This window comes from Anabrus simplex, chromosome 3 (genome assembly GCF_040414725.1).
Source record: "Anabrus simplex isolate iqAnaSimp1 chromosome 3, ASM4041472v1, whole genome shotgun sequence".
Classification (NCBI taxonomy): Eukaryota; Metazoa; Arthropoda; class Insecta; order Orthoptera; family Tettigoniidae; genus Anabrus; species Anabrus simplex.
The window spans coordinates 48095174-48115045 of NC_090267.1; the positions used below are offsets into that span (position 1 = coordinate 48095174).

At 42.4% G+C, this 19872-nt stretch overlaps 1 non-coding gene across 1 annotated transcript; it reads left to right on the forward strand.

The window, feature by feature from the left end:
* Nucleotides 1-2181: 2181 nt before the first annotated feature.
* TRNAT-AGU (transfer RNA threonine (anticodon AGU)) lies at nucleotides 2182-2255 on the forward strand. Its single transcript has one exon. It is a non-coding gene; the product is annotated as a tRNA-Thr (tRNA).
* The last annotated feature ends 17617 nt before the right edge of the window (nucleotides 2256-19872 follow it).

The window sequence follows — 19872 nt, forward strand, 5'->3', positions numbered from 1 at the left end:
TGGCCGATCGACATGGAATGTTAATATCCGTGTCAAAGTCTTCAATAATACTTTACAGTGTTCATATAACTATTTACCATTACGCAGCACCTGGCATAAATATTAATACAACCGTACTTTCTTTCTTAATCTGTTTACCCTCCAGGATTGGTTTCTTTCTCGAGCTCAGCGAGAGATCCTATGTCTACCACCCCAAGGGCAGTAACCTAGAGCGTGAGACATTAGATCGCGGGATACAACTGGGGAGGATGACCAGTACCTCGCTCAGGTGGCCTCACCTGCTATGCTGAACAGGGCCTTGGTGGGGGTTGGTAGGATTGGATGAGATAGACAAGGAAGAGGGAAGAAAGCGGCCGTGGCCTTAAGTACCATCATTGCATTTGCCACCAGGAGAAGAGGAAAACCAGGGGAAAACACTTCCAGGATGGCTGAGGTGCAAATCCAACCCAGATCTACTTAGTTGACATCCAGAGGCTGAGTGGACCCAGTTCCACTTTTCAAATTTCGCGGCAGTGCCGGGAAACGAACCCGGGCCTCCAGGGGTTGCAGCAAGTCACACTAACCACTACACCACAGAGGCGGACGACTTGATTCTTGTTCACTAAAATACGAGAAACAATTCGTTTCGTGATTTATAATGCGTTGTGAAAGTTATATCGATATGTTAACATAATATTAAAACATAACTAGCCACTCCTAAGACAGCAGTAAGGTCTGCAAGCCGTGAGAAGACAGCCCGAAACATTGATTTACAGCGCAGTAAACAATGTTTCAGTGAAATACGGGCTTCAAATGCGTCAAATAAAGTGATGCCGGATGCAGGACACGTGTACAGTAATGTGCAGTGCCTTTGTGAAAACTAGTGAAGACACGTTAATCAACTCAGTACATATCTATTTAGAAGTCGCCGATGATAGAAACCGATGTTAGTTACTGCGAACTAACTTAGCTCGCTGGTCACTTAGCCATGCCTCAATCTACTGTGCATTTCTGCCCTTCAACCCATTAGGGTTTTTAGTACATCTTGTGCAATGTATTATGTAAGCTAAATGTGCAGGTCCTGGTTAACAAAACCGCCCTCGTCAGGATGTGACCTGCACCCGCTATGAATGACTAATCTAGTACGACCTTTATCCTCGTACATTTGAGGCCTTCGGTATCATAATTGCCCAGTTGTGATATTAGGACTTTGGGTTTAGAATTTAGCCCAGAATAGAATTTCCGGTAAGTCTTCTTGGTTCTTGAGCTTACCTCGTTAATACTGAGCTCATCCTGGACATCATGAATTCGCTGGAACCAGGGGACTCCTCAGCTGAGTCGTAGCGCACGGTTCTGTGTGCGCTTAAACTTGCCTAACTGTGCCTTTTTAAATAATAATGTTATTGGCTTTACGTCCCACTAACTATTTCTACGGTTCTCGGAGACGCCGAGGTGCCGGAATTTTGTCGTGCAGGAGTTCTTTTACGTGCCAGTAAATCTACCGACACGAGGCTGATATTTTTGAGCACCTTCAAATACCACCGGTCTGAGCCAGGATCGAACCTGCCAGGTTGGGGTCAGAAAGCCAGCGTCTCAACCGTCTGAACCACTCAGCCCGGCTAAATATGTTTTTGTTGCCATCCGTACCCCAGGCCGGATTGGCATACTCTAGGATAGGCCTTAAGGAGGACTTATAGAGAGTTAGTCTGTTGTCTAGGTAGAGACCACGACAGGATGGCTATTTACGTAGTTCGACCGTTCGGTGGTTGCAGTGTAGGCTTCCGTCCACGAGTGACCACGGCTCTACCGTGTCTGTACGCCTCTGTACCCGGGAGTCGGAGAGGGGTTGGTTCCAGAGAATGGTTTTCCGTGGTTTCCCATTCTCCTGCAATAACACGCGAACAGGATGAAATGAAAGCAAGGAGGTTGACCCCGTTACAACCAACTCCCGCCCCCGAATTGATAACACCTGGAGGGTAAACCCTTTTAGTCTCCTATTAATACAGGCAAGGAATATATTTTTGCATTTAAAGTCTCCGCACACAGAGCAATTTCTTTCCTTCCTTCTTTCTTTATTTCTTGCGTTCCTTCTTTCTTTCCTTCCTTCCTTCTTTCTTTCTTTCTTAAATCCGTTTATCCTTACACCTAACGCGGGAATGAAGACAATCTTACATTCAAATTTGTCATTTTGGCAGAATGTGTGGCGCCGTGGCTTAGTTGGTTAAAGCGCCTGTCTAGTGAACAGGAGGTCGAGGGTTCGAATCCCTCCGGTGCCTACTTAATGTTTTTAATGCTTCAGTTCAATTACGATCCTGGTGCTTGGAGTCACCGGCTACGCGAGGCGGCGTAGTGAGGTTACCAATTTGATCTGTATTTCATAGTCTCTGCCACAAAATTTGAAAAGTGTTACGAGGGCTGAAACGGGGTCCGCTCAACCTCGTGACGTCGACAGAATAACGGGGTTTGAATCTCCCCCCAGCCATCCTTGAAGTGGTTGTCCGCGGCTTCCCACTTCCCCTCCCGAGAAATGCGGATAGTACCTAACTTAAGCCCACAGCCGCCTCGTTCCCTCTTCTTTGTCTATCCCTTCCGATCTCGCCCAGGCGGCCTCGCCTGCTATTGCTGAACAATGGCCTTGTGGGGGAATGGGAAGATAGGAAGGGATAGACAAGAAAGAGGGAAAGAAGCGACCTTGGCCTTAAGTTAGGCAGCATCCTGGCATTTTTCTGGAGAAGAAGCGTGAAACTATGGAAAACTACTTCGACGATAGCTGAGGTGGGAGTCCATCATCCTCTACTCAGTTGACCTGTCTTAGCTTAGTAAATCCTGTTGTAGTTCTCGAGCCACATGTCATATTCCGTGGGTAATCCAGCAATCGAACCCTGCGCTAACCACTAACCACAGAGGAGGACTAAAACATCTTGCAGGAGCTGGGGTTTGAACCCAGGACTTTCCGCATGCGTATCGGACGCTGTATCACTGAGCTACACCCCCACAGCCCGGATCGCTGCAAGTTTTAAACGTAAGCTCCTGTACATTGCGTCCCACTTTATTTGGGGCACTGAATATTGTCCTGTTTTGCGGTTTATACTCATGTGTGGTTCTGACACCAGAAAATATTTAGCTTTTTCTCAAAGGAAATCCATCATTTCTGTTTCCACACCCGTGAGTTTTCCCCCTGTCTCTCCGCCACCCTCACTCGCCACATCACATCACATGACTGCCTTGTAGCATGCTTAGAATGGGAACAGGCAAGGTTAGTACTTACTAACCTTGGGGAATTACGTAGCTCATACCTATGTAAGATATGTCACTGTAATATTTGTCCCAAATGGAACATAATAATTCCTTTTTCACAAATGAAGTGAAAAATTGCCGTAAATTAAGAAATACCGTCGTTAGTCTTCTGTTTATACTGCTTACCCTCCCGGGTTGGCTTTCCTCCCACACTCAGCAAGGGATCCCACCTCTACCTCCTCAAGGCAGTGTCCTGGAGAGTGAGATATTGGGTTAGGGATACAACTTTAGAGGATGACCAACACTTCGCCTAGGCGGCCTCACCTGCTGTGTTACTACGTTATGGTAACTGATTTCATTCCCTTCCTTAATGTCTTAAATTATTCTTATACGAGTCACCTCCATAGTTTAGGTATAGCCCCTGTTTCATCAGCCTAGCGACTTTTAGGTTTTAAAATGTGTATTTAGGAGTGCAAGTACACGCCGCAATTCCTTTTGTTATTCCGGGCCGTTTTCTCAACCTGTTCTTTTCCTGCTAGGACCCAGTAGATTGGGTACAAGATACCCCCATGTCATTGTTGCAAGTTGTGCCTTGATGGCAATCAATTGTAAAGTCTGATATTGCCTTGAATAGGCGTGAAAAACTGAGAGAGTGTTAGCTCTTTTCCAGTAGGTAAAAGTGCCTTTGGGAGGCTGATATTGCAATTTTTGGGTGCAAGTGCTCCATGTGGTAGAGGTTTTCTGCTCTTGAAAGTATTTTGCTTGGTATATTCCAGCTAGAAGCTCAAGGAAATTGTAAAGAGAGGGGCGTAAGGCCCAGAATTGTTCTGAATCTTGGCTTTCCCTGGTCTTGTACCTGATTGTCGGTTATTTGTTGACTTGTTATTATTTGTTAAATTTTGAAATTCTATGTAAAAATTGTTACGTTTTGTCATTATCGAAAATATAACCTTTAATGAAATTTTAATTCATATCTTGGCTTTGTAGTTAGACCCATTCACTCCGGCACCTTCTTTCACCTCTGCTGATCCACCAAACATCGGTAACAAGTGGTAGGAGAGCGTGGGTGAATGAGTATCAATTAAGCCCCCTTTGATGGCTAAACATTCGATTTGACTTGTACTCTAACAGCTTTCTCAGTCGCTGGAATCTTCTTTCCTATTTTCTAAAATCGTGAAAGTTTCTGTCATCATGTCCTGCCCTTGCGAAGTCCTCCATCCCGGCTACTTGCGCAAGGAGGAATTGATCTATGAATGAACTATTAGAAATATTCAATCTGGAGGGACGGTTGCGACCGATACCACCAAGCTTAAGGATTCCCTTGATTTGCCGATTAGTATCCCGACCTTGTGAGAGAAAGACATTGATGAGGCTCTCTCCACGATCACAGACAACACTACTGAGCTAGCATCTGTAGTTAGTTTTTATGAAGTAAGTGATCCATCTCCTAATCAACTTCAAAGAGTGCAGGCTAGATTGTACCATTTTTATAATAGGGTGAGAGATCTATTGTCTCTTAAGTTAAATTATCTTCGGAGTAAGGAGGCTTGTACTCTTGTTGAACACCTTTCCAAAATGTCCAGTAAAGTTAGTCAGTTGTTAACTGGGACAGTTCCTCCCAAGGCCGATCAAGCCACAGTTGTAAACATAGCTAATGAAGAGGATTCGTCCTAAGGAGAAGAAAGTAGAAAATCTGTGGCCACTCAACAGAAATGAGTCTGATCGTCGTACTTGCATTCCACTTTTCGTTTTAAATAACGCTGTCTCTGAAGCTTCTTCACCCCCTAGGCCGTTAACTGTGATGTCACCCGGGTTTAGTAGTTTGCCTCATCCTTTGGCTGTTACTTAGGGGAATTTCTAAATTTTCGGTCAATTCTACTAGCGATGTCATCTGATTGCTACGATTTTTAGTTGAGTTTCTGGATCACGCTCTTGTGTTTTCACTTTCCCCTTCTCAAATTCTTCAGATTATTTACCCTTACTCCATTGGTGTCCTCTCAGACAAAATAGTCAGAGCCATAACTGAGCAATCTTCTATTGAAGACTTCCATGCACACCTTCTGGCAAACTTCATTCCCGCTCGATCAAGGTCTTCGTTAATACAAAAGTATTATTACAGAGTACAACGACTGGACGAAAACTTGGCAGACTTCATCCAAGATATTAAGTTTTATACTAGGATGTTTGCTCTTCATTCCCAGAAGACCAAATTGTGCAGGCCATTGTGGAAGGAATTTCACCACCCTATAGATCATATTTGTGTTCTGCGTCGCGTCCGCACACTTTTGACGAATTAAAAGCTATGGCTGTCTCAGCCGAAGGAGTTAGATAATGCCGACACATTACGTGTCATTTTCGGCCTCCACCTCACCGAACTTTCACATCCCGCAAATGTTATGCTTGTGGGTCGGCAGATCATCTCCGGAACAAGTGTCCTTTGATTAAATCCAGTGGGACAAAGAACGGAGCAGGGTCATCCTAAGGCTGTTTTAAATGTGGCTCGTTTTCTCATATTGCCAAGAATTGCCCGAATGCTAATAGCACACCGTACTGTTCAACATCTGGTGCAACTTCCACCAACGTAAATAATCAAAAGTGACTAGTGGCTCCGGCTGAGCCAGTGTGTTCATCTTTTCAAGGCTGAGCCCCGGTTAAAGCCTCCGAAAGTTGGAACAAGGTAGAAATTCTTCCAACCCCGCATTTGGGTGCCTTAAGAATGTCTTAGGATTGCGGCGGAGACCCCCGCACTTGTACCATTTCTCAAAATTGAATTGAATGATGAACCCGTCACCGCTCTATTAGACTCTATTAGATTCAGGCAGTGTTTGTTCCCTTATTTCGGCTGAATGGTAATCTATATTAAAATCTGATTGTAAATTTCCCGATTATTGTCCCTCTTCGGTTCAATGCATTTCGGGCAACTCTTCTCCAGTAGAAATTTTAGGTTTTATCTTTGCCAAAATTAGGATTGCTAAGTTCACTTGGAAGGTTAAACTGTTTGTGGCTAAGCAATTGTCTTGCCCCATTATATTGGGGGCGGATTTCATGTCTCATACTGGTCTAGTGCTCGACATTCAGAGTAAGTCGTGCACTTTCAAATTTGCCAGTAATAGTAAAATCCCCTTACTAAAATGTAATTCTGTGTCATGTTCATCTGTTGATGAGATGTTCTTAGACCTTAGACATCTACCTGAGGAGCAGGCTAATAATATTCGTAAATTGTGTCAGTCGTTTCCTGATGTGTTCTCCGACACTCTTGGAGTTACTGACTTTATCGAATACAAGATTGAGGTTACGGTTTCGATCCCAGTTAGGCTCTAAAGGAGATCATAGATGAGATGCTGAAAAATGGTATAATTCGACCCTCTAAGTCGGCGTATTCATCGCCCATTTTCCTCGTTCCGAAACCCCAAGGCGTCTTCAGGCCCATGATTGACTATGGGGCATTAAATCGGAAGGTGGTGTTACAATTTGTGCCTCTTCCCGACCTTCATTCTTGTTTCTCGTGGTTTCGGAATGCTAAGATATTCACCATCTTAGACCTTAATCAGGCGTATAATCAGATCCCTCTAGCTGAGGAATGCAAACATCTCACAGCTTTTGCCACCGATTGGAACTTGTATGAGTACAACCGCGTGCCTTTCGTGCTCTCCACGGGAGCAGCTCTGGTTACCAGACAACTAGATAGGGTCTTCTCCGACATCAAGTTTGAATACTTTTTCCATTATCTTGATGATGTCGTCGTATTTTCTGAGACATTTGAAGAACAACTAGATCATCTAAAAGAGGTCCTTAATCTCCTTCGGAAGGCGGGGTTAACTGTGAAGTTGTCCAAGGTTGCCTTTGCTAAGACTTCCATGTCATTTCTAGGGCATATTGTGTCACCCAATGGCGTTTCGATCGATTATTCTAGAACACAGGCCATCCGTGATTTCAGACCTCCTAAGGACATCAAAGGTATTGCTAGCTTCATAGGTATGGTGAATTTCTTTAGGAAATGTATTCCTAACTTCGCTAACAGAGCGGCGCCCTTGAACTTACTTGGTAGAAAAGGCATCAAATTCGAGTGGTGGCCCTCTCAACAAGCCGCTTTCGAAGACCTGAAAGAAGCTCTTTATAATGCCCCTGTCCTTTCTATGCCTGATTTCTCGAAGAAATTCATCGTCGAAACCGACGCGTCGTCGTCGGCGGTGGCTGTAGTCCTTCTTCTAGAGACTAAACTCGGACGGCGACCCATCGCCTATGCATCGAGGACATTATCGGCTCAAGAAGCCAAGTATTCCATCTATGAACTTGAGGGTTTGGCAGTCTTATTTGCACTAGAGAGGTTCCGCCTCTATCTGGAACATGTCAAGTTCGACTTGGAAACAGATAACCAAGCCTTAAGTTGGGTGTTAGGTAGGCCGCGTCGTACGGGTCGTATAGCCCGCCGGGCCATCAGAATTGCTGCCTTCCAGTTTGATCCTTTGAGTCCACTACTCTTTAATGTCGCAACATATGACATAACGAAAGCCATCGTTACAGAGCAGACAAGTATCTATCTATACGCAGACGACATGGTTATTGTCGCGTCTTGTAAAGAATAACTACAAACAGCACTTGATAGACTGTCAAAATGGTGTGAAGAGGCCGGTTTGGAAGTTAACAAAGAGAAAACAGTAGTGATGGTTTTTAGAAGAGGAGGAAAACGAGCGGCTGCAGATACTTTCTATTTTGAAGATTCTCTTCTAAATTCTGTGAACTCTTTCAAATACCTTGGAATAACTCTCCAAATGAACGGCAAAACATTCTCAACTCACGTGAAAGAAAGATCTCTTGCAGCAATAATAGCAATAAATGATATAGAGCATATCGATCAATTATCAATTGAGACAGCAATGAAACTGTTTCATCTAAAGATTACTCCAATTGCAACTTACGGTTTAGAACTAATATGGACCTTCTTGAAAAAGAAAGACCTAAAGGAATTAGAAAGGGTTAAAGCTACCTTCCTTAAACGAATCCTTTGTGTGTCCAAATACACGCCTTCGAGACTTGTTTACGAACTGACAAGAGAACTGTTTTTCATCGAAGACCTACTGTATTCTATGATCCTGCAATCGACGACAGAATACCAAGACTTCCTGCGTAATTTGAAATTTAAAAAGACCGAAATATGGAGTGACTTCTACACAACCGATGCAATGACTACAACTGACTGGCAACAAAGTTGTTTTGAACTGAGACACGCGGTGACCCGTGCAGCGGTCCACGGATTTCACCACAAGGCTTGTGCTACTCTCCGCTTTCACGATCCGAATAGTGACTGTGTATGTCGATGGTGCAATAGACTTTGTGGTCGTTACCACGCTTTGGAGTGCCCAAAGAGAGCCTACTCTCTGAAAAGTCTCTGTAGTGAATAGTGCTATGTATTCTAATCTTTTATTTGACCATTGGTCGCAATAAAGATTTATATAAGGGGATCTGAAAATTTGTCGAGGACGGACTAAGCCGTATGTTTGCTCACGATGTGGAGACCTCCGAGTTTTAAGATAGTTCTTCTCTTCCCGAGCCCAAACCTCCTGGTGTAAATGCCTTCTAACCGATACCCCCATGTTGTTTAGGGATATTGAAAAGTATCAACGTGAAGATCCAGTGCTGGCTCCTATTATGGAAACCCTTTCTTCTGGAGAACATGTCGTCCCTTATGTATTGAGGAATGGTGTTTTATGTTGCCCGTCGGGGCATGATAAGAAGATGAATGTTGTGCTTCCAGCTGTTCTTGTACCCATGATCTTCAAGTACTACCATGAGATCCCATTTGGGGGGCATTTAGGCATCTTCAAAACCCGAGAAAAGATCCGAGATGTGTTCATTTGGAAAGGCATGGACGGTGAAATTCGTGAATTGGTAAAAGCTTGTAAAGCTTGTTTGCTTAGTAAGCCCACCTTGTCCACTAAGCTAGGGCTATTATCTTCTCATCAAGCGTCGCGCCCCATGGAACGCCTCTACATCGACTACGTAGGACCCTTCCCCCAATCAAAGGGGAATGCCAACAAATTCATTCTCGTGTGTGTAGATGGTTTCACAAGATTTTCCTGGTTATTTCCGACTAAGCTGGCTACCGCTCAGTCCACTATTGCTTGTTTAAATACCATCTTTGCCTCTTTTGGTCCGTGTCAATATATATAGTGTCTGATAATGCTAAGGCCTTTACCTCCAATCTCTTCCGTAAATTCTGTTTTGATCTATCCATCTCACATGTAACAACATCAGCGTATTATCCTCAACCATCGCTGGCTGAGTGGGTCGATCGTAATCTGAGATCGGCTCTTATTGCCTATCATCATGATGATCATTCCAGGTGGGATACATCTCTGCATTGGTTGGTCTTCGCTTTGAATTCGGCGGTTCATGAGTCCCGTAAGTTCACTCCAGCTTCCTTGGTATTTAAGTTTGTGCCGAACACGCCACTCTCTAATCATTATTCTCTTAGTGATATTCTACCAGACACAACAGATCCCGATAATATTAGAGATCTATGGAAGAAGGCGAAGGCCAATCTTAAAACTTCTCATGAAAAGGTTAGGGAAAGGTATGATCGTGGACAGAGGCCCACCAATCTAAAAGTAGGAGATCAAGTCATGGTTAAAAACTTTGCTCCGCGGGCAACTTTGCCCCCAGATTTCATGGGCCGTGCATCATTTTAGATTTCCTGACTCCTGTTACATTATTACTGAGCAATCCAGCCGCCGAGAGGATCTTTAGGGTTCACCTGTCTCAGGTGAAACCTGTGTAATATCATTGTTAACTTAGCCATCTACGTTTTACAACAGTGTGAAGGTTGTATTTTTTAAGAGGCCTTCTGCCCCAATTTATTTTAATTTTTATAGAAATAGGTATTTGATGTACGATCTTTCCCTCTGGTTTTCCTGCTGTCAGTTCCTGTGTGGTCATTACCAAGCCCCCGCATCCTGCAGATCCACACCGTGGCATGTAAAGCCTCCCACGTCGCCCAGGCCTCAGCATCACCAATAATGATTGTACTCTAAATCGCACGTCTCCAACAAAACTTTTCTGTCGCCGAGATCTTACTGTTTCAGTGCCCCTCAGCCGCTCGTCGCAGTACCGCCACTGAGGTGGGGTACGGGTCCACTCCGCTCCCGTGATGTCCAGCTTTGTACGGCGCGCTGGAATCCATCTCCCGGCCACGGCTGATGTGCGGAACACCAACCGATAACTTACCTGGGGACTGTGAATATACTTCTGATCTGCGGCGTCCTTCACGACGACTACCCTCTCACTATAGCGGGAGAGGTGTATCTGAGGGTACTTGAGGGGTCCGTGCGACCTCAACTGGATATCAGCAGCGGCGGCAGGACTTGCCGTCAAAATTAGCAGCATGTATTTCGCATTCTACGGCAACAAAGATACTCTAATGTGGGAGCATAAACAATTTCTACCTATCTATTTAAAAAAATACTGAATTTTTTCTCTATTAACGTTCTTCAAAATTCTTCTACAAATCCACGTTAAAAGACTTTGGAAATTCTTCTTCAACTATTAACGTCTCTTCCATGCTCTTTCACAAACCTATTTGCATGGAATTAGAAATTTTCTACAACAAATGATAAAAAAAATTATTTTGTGTCCCCCTGGGAAGGACATTTGGGGCGGGAGGTCTGTACCGGGTGGTACACCTCTAAGCCGCACCTTTATATCTTGGGCCAATTAGAACTCATGTACTGGAGAAACGCTGATCTTGGAACTAGACCAACTTAAATTTTTCCACAGAAGGTGTCACTACCGTAAATTTTGTGATTACGAAGTTGTCAGAACTGTGTGGATTTCAACTTGTTCTGTTTTCCGTTGATCAAGGAGTGTGGACATTCTCTCATAGATGTCTCTATTAAAAAAATTTGATCTTGCACCCTGGTGCGAAGTGAAGGAATTTTATTTGAAAAAATTTTGTATTCACAAGTTTTTCTTTAATAAATTTTGTTCATTAATTTTTGGGTTGGCAATATTTATCTTTTCCCGCCGCCAGTTTCGAAGTTAACCAATCAATAATTTCTGTAATTAATTTCCAGCCAATCCCGTATTTCTCCTTCGATTTTGTGTGTACCTTTTGATGTTAACCAATAAAACACCGTGGGTGTATCTTGATCATTCATGAAAAGCCTCGAACTATCCCCGACGGTTTATAAACTGCTGATTTTCACGTCTCGTGGCCACTTGATTAACATCTAACCTAGGGTACGGGTATATAGCAGGAGGCGGGAGGTGCCTTTTTCATCAGGCAGCAGGTCTTCAGTAAGGTAATGGCCATTTAACATCCTTATTTCTTGCTAGCTCAGCAGTTTAACCCGCAGGAAAGGTCTAAAACTTTTTTACCATGTACCTACCTTTCTGTAATGTAAATTTCTGCCGGCTTATGTAAATATCTTTAATTGTAAATCGGGGATAGAGAGTGCTTTACCCTCTCGAGCTCCCCTTTAGTTTGGTTTGAGGTGACTACGTTTTGGTAACTGATTTTCTTCTCTTCCTTAATGCCTTAAATTATTCTTATGAGAGTCACCTCCATAGTTTGGGTATAGCCCCTGTTTCATCGGCCTAGTGCCTTTTAGGTTTTAAAATGTGTATTATGAGTGCAAGTACACTCCTCCATTCTGTTTGGTATTCCGAGCCATTTACTTAACCTGTTCTTTTCCTGCTAAGGCCCAGTAGATTGGGTACAAGATACCCCCGTGTCATTGTTGCAAGTGGTGTCTTGATGGCAATCAATTGTAAAGTCTGATATTGCCTTGAATAGGCGTGAAAAACTGAGAGCGTGTTAGCTCTTTTCCAGTGCCTTTGGGAGGCTGATATTGCAATTTTTGGGAGCAAGTGTTCCGTGTGGTAGGGGTTTTCTGCCCTTGAATGTATTGTGCTTGGTATATTCGAGCTAGAAGCTCAAGGAAATTGTAAAGAGAGGGGCATAAGGCCCAGAATTGTTCTGAACCTTGGCTTTTCCTGGTCTTGTACCTGATTGTCGGTTATTTGTTGACTTGTTATTATTTATTAAATTTTGAAATTATATGTGAAAATTGTTAAGTTTCGTCATTTTCCAAAATATAAAATTTAATGAAATTTTAATTCATATCTTGGCTTTGTAGTTAGACCCATTCAGCCCGGCACCTTCTTTCACCTCTGCTGATCCACCAAACCTCGGTAACAATCATTATCATTTCGAAAATTTATATTTTAATTTCAATCTTTAGAACTTAGTCACATATGTTAACTCCCGAATATGAACCACCAAGATCCGATTTCATATCGGTTGGGACATAATAACGGTATTCGTACTCACAACCTTATTTTCGTACTGTCGTTAATTCATGGAGACCATGTCCTCCTAAGACAAATCTCAAATCCCATAACACCTCGCAGTTGGGCAAATACCTCCAATCTCTGCAAGTGCTAAATCATTCCTTCCTTTTCCTTTTGAAGCCCATTTATTCCACTGGGACTCTTCAAAACATTTAATTAATTAATCTTCGGTGCGTGGACTCTATTCTGCCACTCATAACACCGGTCTCGGCAAACGACCTCAATATCGGCATTGATATCCATCTATTTCTTCATCAACATCAGTACAATTCACTTTCATCTCGTGCCGGATTTCTGTCCCACATGACTTCCGACCACAACTTTTGGCTCAAATCACTCTGGGCTCCCAACATAGCGTGACCATCTTATACAAGTGCCTCTATCGTTTCTACAATGATTATTATGGAGTCCATAAGAAACGTTAAATCAACCATTAGTGTTAAAATCGGATTTACTCCCCGAATTAAAATATTCACGCCACTTGTTATCTCCATATTTTAATTACTTTAATTTGCAATCGTTCTATCAAATTTGACCCGCGCCTTTATTCGCAAAGCACTATTATTGTTACGGAGTTTTCCGTGGTAGTTAGAGGTGAACAGGTCTCAACTTACGAAATTAAAGTTAAGATAAAATTTAACAAGGTTATATTTTCTTTGCAAAATCAAGAAATAACAAGAATGACAGGTACATAGTAGCATAGCAACCAATGAAAAATGCACAATTACCGAGGTTACAGGATCTGGGCGTCGAGACCCAGACTTACGATCCTTGAGCAATAAGCCCAACTTTACTCGAATATACAAGATTCAACAAAAGGGGGAGAAACCCCTATCATGCCCGGGAGCACTTACTCCCAATTACACAGTAAAGCCTCCTCGAGGCGCACAGAAACAATTTTTTTTGGAAGAGCAACCCGCTCTCAAAGTTCCAGCCTATCAAAGGCCACACCAAACTCCATATTCAAGCTGTCCTCCAAGGACATACACACAGGGGTAAAAAATACCCAACCTACTGAGGCCTATTAAGTGAAGAAACAGGACAATTACATGGCCTCCAAAATACCAACTTGAGAGGAGGCGAAACTGCACTCCAAATACACCTTATTAAAACCTACTTGGCACTAGGCCGCTAATGCAAGGGCTAATCCCATAATAAAGAGGTGACTTATATAAGAAAACGATTTACATTACATTCGAAGGGAAGAAACGGTTGTGAAAATAAGTTCACCTCAAAGCAATATGAGTGGGAGCTCGAGAGGGTTAAGCACTCTCTATCCCAATATGTAGTTACAGAGGCAGAATTTAAATCAAAAGTCTTTTACATTTTAGAGGAAAGTTACATGGTAAAAGGTTTCAAACCCGCCCCGAGGGTTAAACTGCTGAGCTGGCAAGAAAATAATTTATAAAACGGCCATTACCTGGTGGTTGAACTGCTGCCCGAAGAAAGAGGCGCTTCCCGCCCCCTGCTACATAATTTACACAATGATAGGTGTTACTGAAGTGGTGCGGAGACCCGAAAATCAGCAGTTTATATACCCTCGCGGAACATTCCAGACCTTTCATGAATGAGAACACCCGCCCACAAGCCTTTTATTGGACGACCAAAAGATTACATGTCAGAACTGAAGAAGAAAACCAGGATTGGTGGAAAATTAATTACAGAAATTTATGATTGGCCAATTTCAAAACTGGCAGAAAGAAAGGGTTAACGTTGCCAACTTAAACAAAAGCTGAAAGAAATTTAATAAGGAACAAACTTATAAATATTAAATTTCTTCAAAAAAAAAAGGGTTCCCTCACTTCGCACTAGGGTGCACAATAGTAGTTCGTAAGTAGTGTCATCTAGAAGAGAATGTTCACACTTCTTGCTACAGAGAATCGAAATTGACATGGTAACAGCTCGAACACATTATCAGAAGTAATTCCGTATCCACTAACACTTCAAAATTTACAAGTAGGGACATCTTCTGAGAAACTAGAGAATTAACATGGTAGTTAAAGTTTCAACTGGCGCAAAGTTTGAATTAGCGGCGTGGAGGTGTACCACCCGGTACAATTATTAAACACGCATTTACACATTACCCATATTAATTGATTACACTGACACTTCTACTGATTATTATTATTTCTGTCCACTGGCGAAACTTCGCGGCACAAATAATCATCGATATTTACAGACAATTCAATGGACTTCATTCCGTCCCACAACCATTAAAGTCACTTGGAAACCTTCTACTACCGGAAAATCTTACAACATGCCTTAATATCTATAATGTTTCCGATAACTGAAAACTACAGTTGAGCACTTCTAGAATGAATATTAATCTTATCTTTACGTGAAACGTGCTCCATATAATTTCAAACCATTCAAGCACTTGAACAAACAAATCCACCCTACTCTACTCTATTAAATAATCAAAATTACGATGAGTGCTTGATCTAATTATGTACATATTAATTTGTCCCTTTGTCTATCTATCTCTGAATTTATACGAGCCGGAAACGGTTTGTTTCACAATCAAGTTACCATAATGAAAGAATATGATTTCCTCCCGCTAACGATAGCAATCTACAAATATATATTAATGGGTACTCATCTCAGCCTGTAGTTTGCTAAACCGGACGAGGAGCATAGCCCTCACGCATATTTAGAATTGCATCTTACTGGTATTCATGCCAGCTTGAAGAGGTAATCCAATGCACTTTTCAGACGTATACATATTAAATTGAGGTTTTTAAAATTTTAACATTTTTACAATTTTACACACTAATATTGAACTGAAACTTTACATTTCTGGCCTTTTACCTAGCCCACCTAATGTAAATATATATACTTCGTTCCTTTCCCGGACTCTAGGAACATGGGATACCTCGGGATCCCCTTTACAACGGCCCGGGCGCGCACTCGATTTCCCGTCATGCGTGCGCGCAGCTGACCAGGTATCAATTGATGATTGACTGTTTACTGGGTGAAATACGTCGAACACCCGTGATCGTTCTGAAGTCACGTACTTCCTAATTTCTTTTTGTAGAATCTCACACTCCTATCCGTAGGTTTTAATGAGTTCGGTAAATACTGGAACTCTTCTTGCTAGTAGAGTGTTCAAGACTGTAATATGAACTATTACACGTCACGAATCACTGTGCTACGTAACATTCTATCACTTCGAACACTACTCCACGAGTAAATACACACATGCTCCCTGGCGAAGTAACAGCACGGAAAATATTCATAAAGTAAGTTACGCACCCCTGGCATGGTAACAGCTCGAACACATTATCAGAAGTAATTCCGTATCCACGACACTATATTTATATTCGTCTCCCCTCTCCTCCGAGTTCACGGGAGGTCATCTTACGACGCGCAGCTCGGATATCCTCATACGACTACTTGCGGCTCTTCCAGTGGCTTAAATATGGGAACCAATGATATAATTATGTTCTCAGAGGCTCCATGTCAATTCTCAATTAATATCGTTCGCTGGTAAGTGATATAATTGCGAATTTAGCTCTTGTATCCCGGCCTGGGATTTCGCGTCTCTTGCCTGCAGACAATCAACGGATAGCATTCATGTATACTCAGAATTACGCCAATCAACCTCCTTCGGTTAATAACTTTTAATAATTTTTATTATATGGTTAGGCTTCTAAATTTCACCTTATCCCGAATTTATAACTCACTTCTTTCTATAAAATTAACCCGTAGAGTTACTGTTGCTACTGCTCTTACAATACGAAGTTGTGCCTGCTTCCTGGCCTGCGAATTTTACGATTGGTCCAAGCTAGCGCGGGACAGAGAAGTTTCATAATCTTTTATTCAAGTGCCAACCGGGCGCTCAGCTCCTGCTAGTAACTTGGAGATCCCTTGAAGTCTTTTCTAGGAATTTTGCACATGGCTCTTGCGGGGTTGCCACTGCAAATTTCGCTCGCGGCGATGATTCTTTCCACTAACTTCTCAACAACTCTCGCCTCTCTCTTTCCCCTTCGTCACCATTTCTGAGAAAACTAATTCTGCTGGCCATTGTGTTTCTTAATCTTAGTGAAGATATCGGTATGTGATAGGCTTCACAACACCTTATGCCTTACTCGCAATTACAATACATAAAGTACGATTTTCTTGCTTCTGAAAATGAAATATATATTCCTCCATACTTAATTACAATTGAATGACGCCTATCACATCCACACCAGCGAGCAGTATCACTTTTAAAATTACGCGGCAGAGCCGGGAAACGAACCCGGGCGTCCGGGGGTGGCAGCAAGTCACACAGAGCACTACACCACAGAGGCGGGGGACTTCATTCTTGTTCACTAAAATACGAGAAACAGTTAGTTCCGTGAGTTATAATGTGTTGTTCAAGTTCTATCGATATGTTAACTTAATATTAAAATATACCTAGCCACTCCTAAGATAGCAGTAAGGTCTCCAAGCCGTAAGAAGGCACGCGTAAACATTGATTTACAGCTCATTAAACAAAGTTTCAGGTGAAATACGGGCTTCGTACGTCTCAAATAAAGTGATGCCGGATGCTGAACAGATGTACAGTAAAGTGCAGTGCCTTTGGCTGAGGTGGGAATCGAACCCACCTCTACTCAGTTGACCTCCCGAGGCTGAGTGGACCCCGTTCCAGCCCTCGTACCACTTTTCAAATTTCGTGTCAGAGCCGGGAATCGAACCCGGGCCTCCGGGGGTGGCAGCTAATCACTACACCACAGACGCGGACTTCTTTCTTTCTTTCTTTCTTTCTTTCTTTCTTTCTTAAATCATATCACTTAACGCGGGATCCGGGAGATAGTAGTTTCGAATCCCACTATCGGCTGCCCTGAAGATGGTTTTCCGTGGTTTCCCATTTTCACACCAGGCAAATGCTGGGGCTGTACCTTAATTAAGGCCACGGCCGCTTCCTTCCAACTCCTAGGCCTTTCCTATCCCATCGTCGCCATAAGACCTATCTGTGTCGGTGCGACTTAAAGCCCCTAGCAAAAAAAAAAAAGCTTAACGCGGGAATGAAGACAATCTGACATTCAAGTTGGGCAGCTTTACAGCCCGTGTTGGGCCGTGGGTTAGTTGGTTAAAGCGCTTGTGTAGTAAACAGGAGATCAAGGGTTCGAATCCCTCCACTGCCTACTTAGTGTCTTTAATGCTTCAGTTCAATTACGGTCCAGGTGATTGGAGACACGAGCTACGCGAGGCGGCGTAGTGAGATTACTAGGGAGCGGATTTTTATGTGCTAAAAATGTGAAAAATATTTTTATGTGCTGAAAAACGTTAAAATATGTGATAAAAAATTGAAATTATTTTCCTTTAAATATCACATAACTACTCGCGCTCAAGAAGTAAATAAGTATAATGTTTTGTATTAGAATATGGTGCTACCAAACGTGCTCCTTAAGGCAAAATGATGTCTGTGTATGTTAACGTGCTGTATGGTATATTAATTTTTGATATTCCAGAGTAGATATTATGAAGGGTTATTTTTTAAAGGTAATGATTTGCTTAAATATGGCAAAAGCAACCTATCATCTTTGAAAAAATGGTACCGGTTCATACTCGCCCATCACACGCTGGAATATTAGTTGCTAGAAGTAGTCTCAGAATTGCAGTGAACAACAAAGGTCATCTCCAAATTGTCCATCACAAATGCATGCCGATTATCTCTAAAGAACGCCTTATACTGCGAAAACGATCGCTCCACATCACAGGAAGTCAGACGAGCATAGTTAAAGAGCGGAATGTCACCAAAAATAACGCCATCAATTTCGCCAACATGAGCACCCTGTAATACATTAGAAATTTGGCACATTGTTTGAAATCCTCTGTTTTTCCTGAACAAATTTTAATATTTGACCTTTAACAGTCCCTGTACCTGCGAAGCCGGGAGTGAATCTAATTTATTTTCAACAGCGCGCACTTCCTTCACTGTTTCGGACAACAGGTTAGTGGATTTTTCAAGTATCTCTATAGTTTTACACAAGAAGCTTAAATTGGCAGAAATAAACGCCAAATCATTTTTCAAAGAGCTGTCTTTTAGTATCTCTTGAAGAATCTCAATTGACGACGCGTGCCAAATTATAATGTATTAGAGGGTGCTCATGCTGGCGAAATTGATGGCGTTATTGTTGGTGACATTCCTCTCTTTAACTAGCACGTTCACAACGTATGCAAAACTTTCGAAATTGTCTGCGTAGTATAGTACAGCGCTAAGCCAGGTACCCCACCGCGTAACAATAGGCAGAGGAGGAAGCGCAAGATCCGGGTTTTTCTCTTTAAAGAGATCGATTCTTGAGGGTGCTTTTACGACTTTTTTGCCATTAGACACTAATTTATCCACTTGAGGATACTGAGCCCGCACAATTTCACATGACCATAAGCATGAACAACGCAAGTTACGTGTATCATTTTCGGAAAGCTCACAGATAGGCCTTCGGCTGCCTTTTTCATGTAAGCTGCACTGTCAGCAAGGAAAAGCAATACATGGTCGTATTTTATACCTTTTGCCCAAAGTAAGTGCATGGCTTCATTGAATAACCTAGCTACAGTGACGTGGTTTGCAGCAAGCATTTCTTTACACGCTAGCAAATAAGAATGTTCGCAAGCAGTTTTGTCATTCTTCAACACACCAATTACAACATTTCCTACTTTTCTGCCACTTGAATCAGTGGTTTCGTCAATGCTCACCCACAGTTTTTCGCTATCACATACGGCCCGAATTCTCTGTAAAGTTTCTTCGTAACATTTTGGGGGATAGTTTTTCCTTAATGTGGATTCGTCTGGAGGCTCAAAATTAATGCACTTTGTTAGGAAATTTCTCAGTCTCGGATTATTTATTTTACCAAGAGGAATGTTGACGCAAACAAATGCTCTGCACACATCTAAATAATACTGGGAATATTTAGATGGGCCTGCATTTGAAGTAGCTGGTTCAGCTATTAGTAATTGTCGCGAACGCACACGCGAAGCAGCCGCAGTATGCTTATTTCCAGACAAATGCTGGATTACTTGAGAACGTTGATCTGCACGTACTGTTTTACCACACGGTTGGCAAAATAATACTTTTCCATCGGTAGTGAAAATGCTTTTAAATTCCACTACGTATCGTTGAAGACGCGACCTTGTACTCGACTTCTCTTTTGGCATTATTTTGCAGGTTATGACACACGCATTTACGGTGAATCACCGTTTCAATAAAAAGAATAGCAGCGGACACTGAAGGAAATATTTCTTATAAATCCATACAAAATCACACGACTACGGGAATGATACATGGACCCGAACAGCTAACCTTACTCTTAGCAGTGGTGAAAT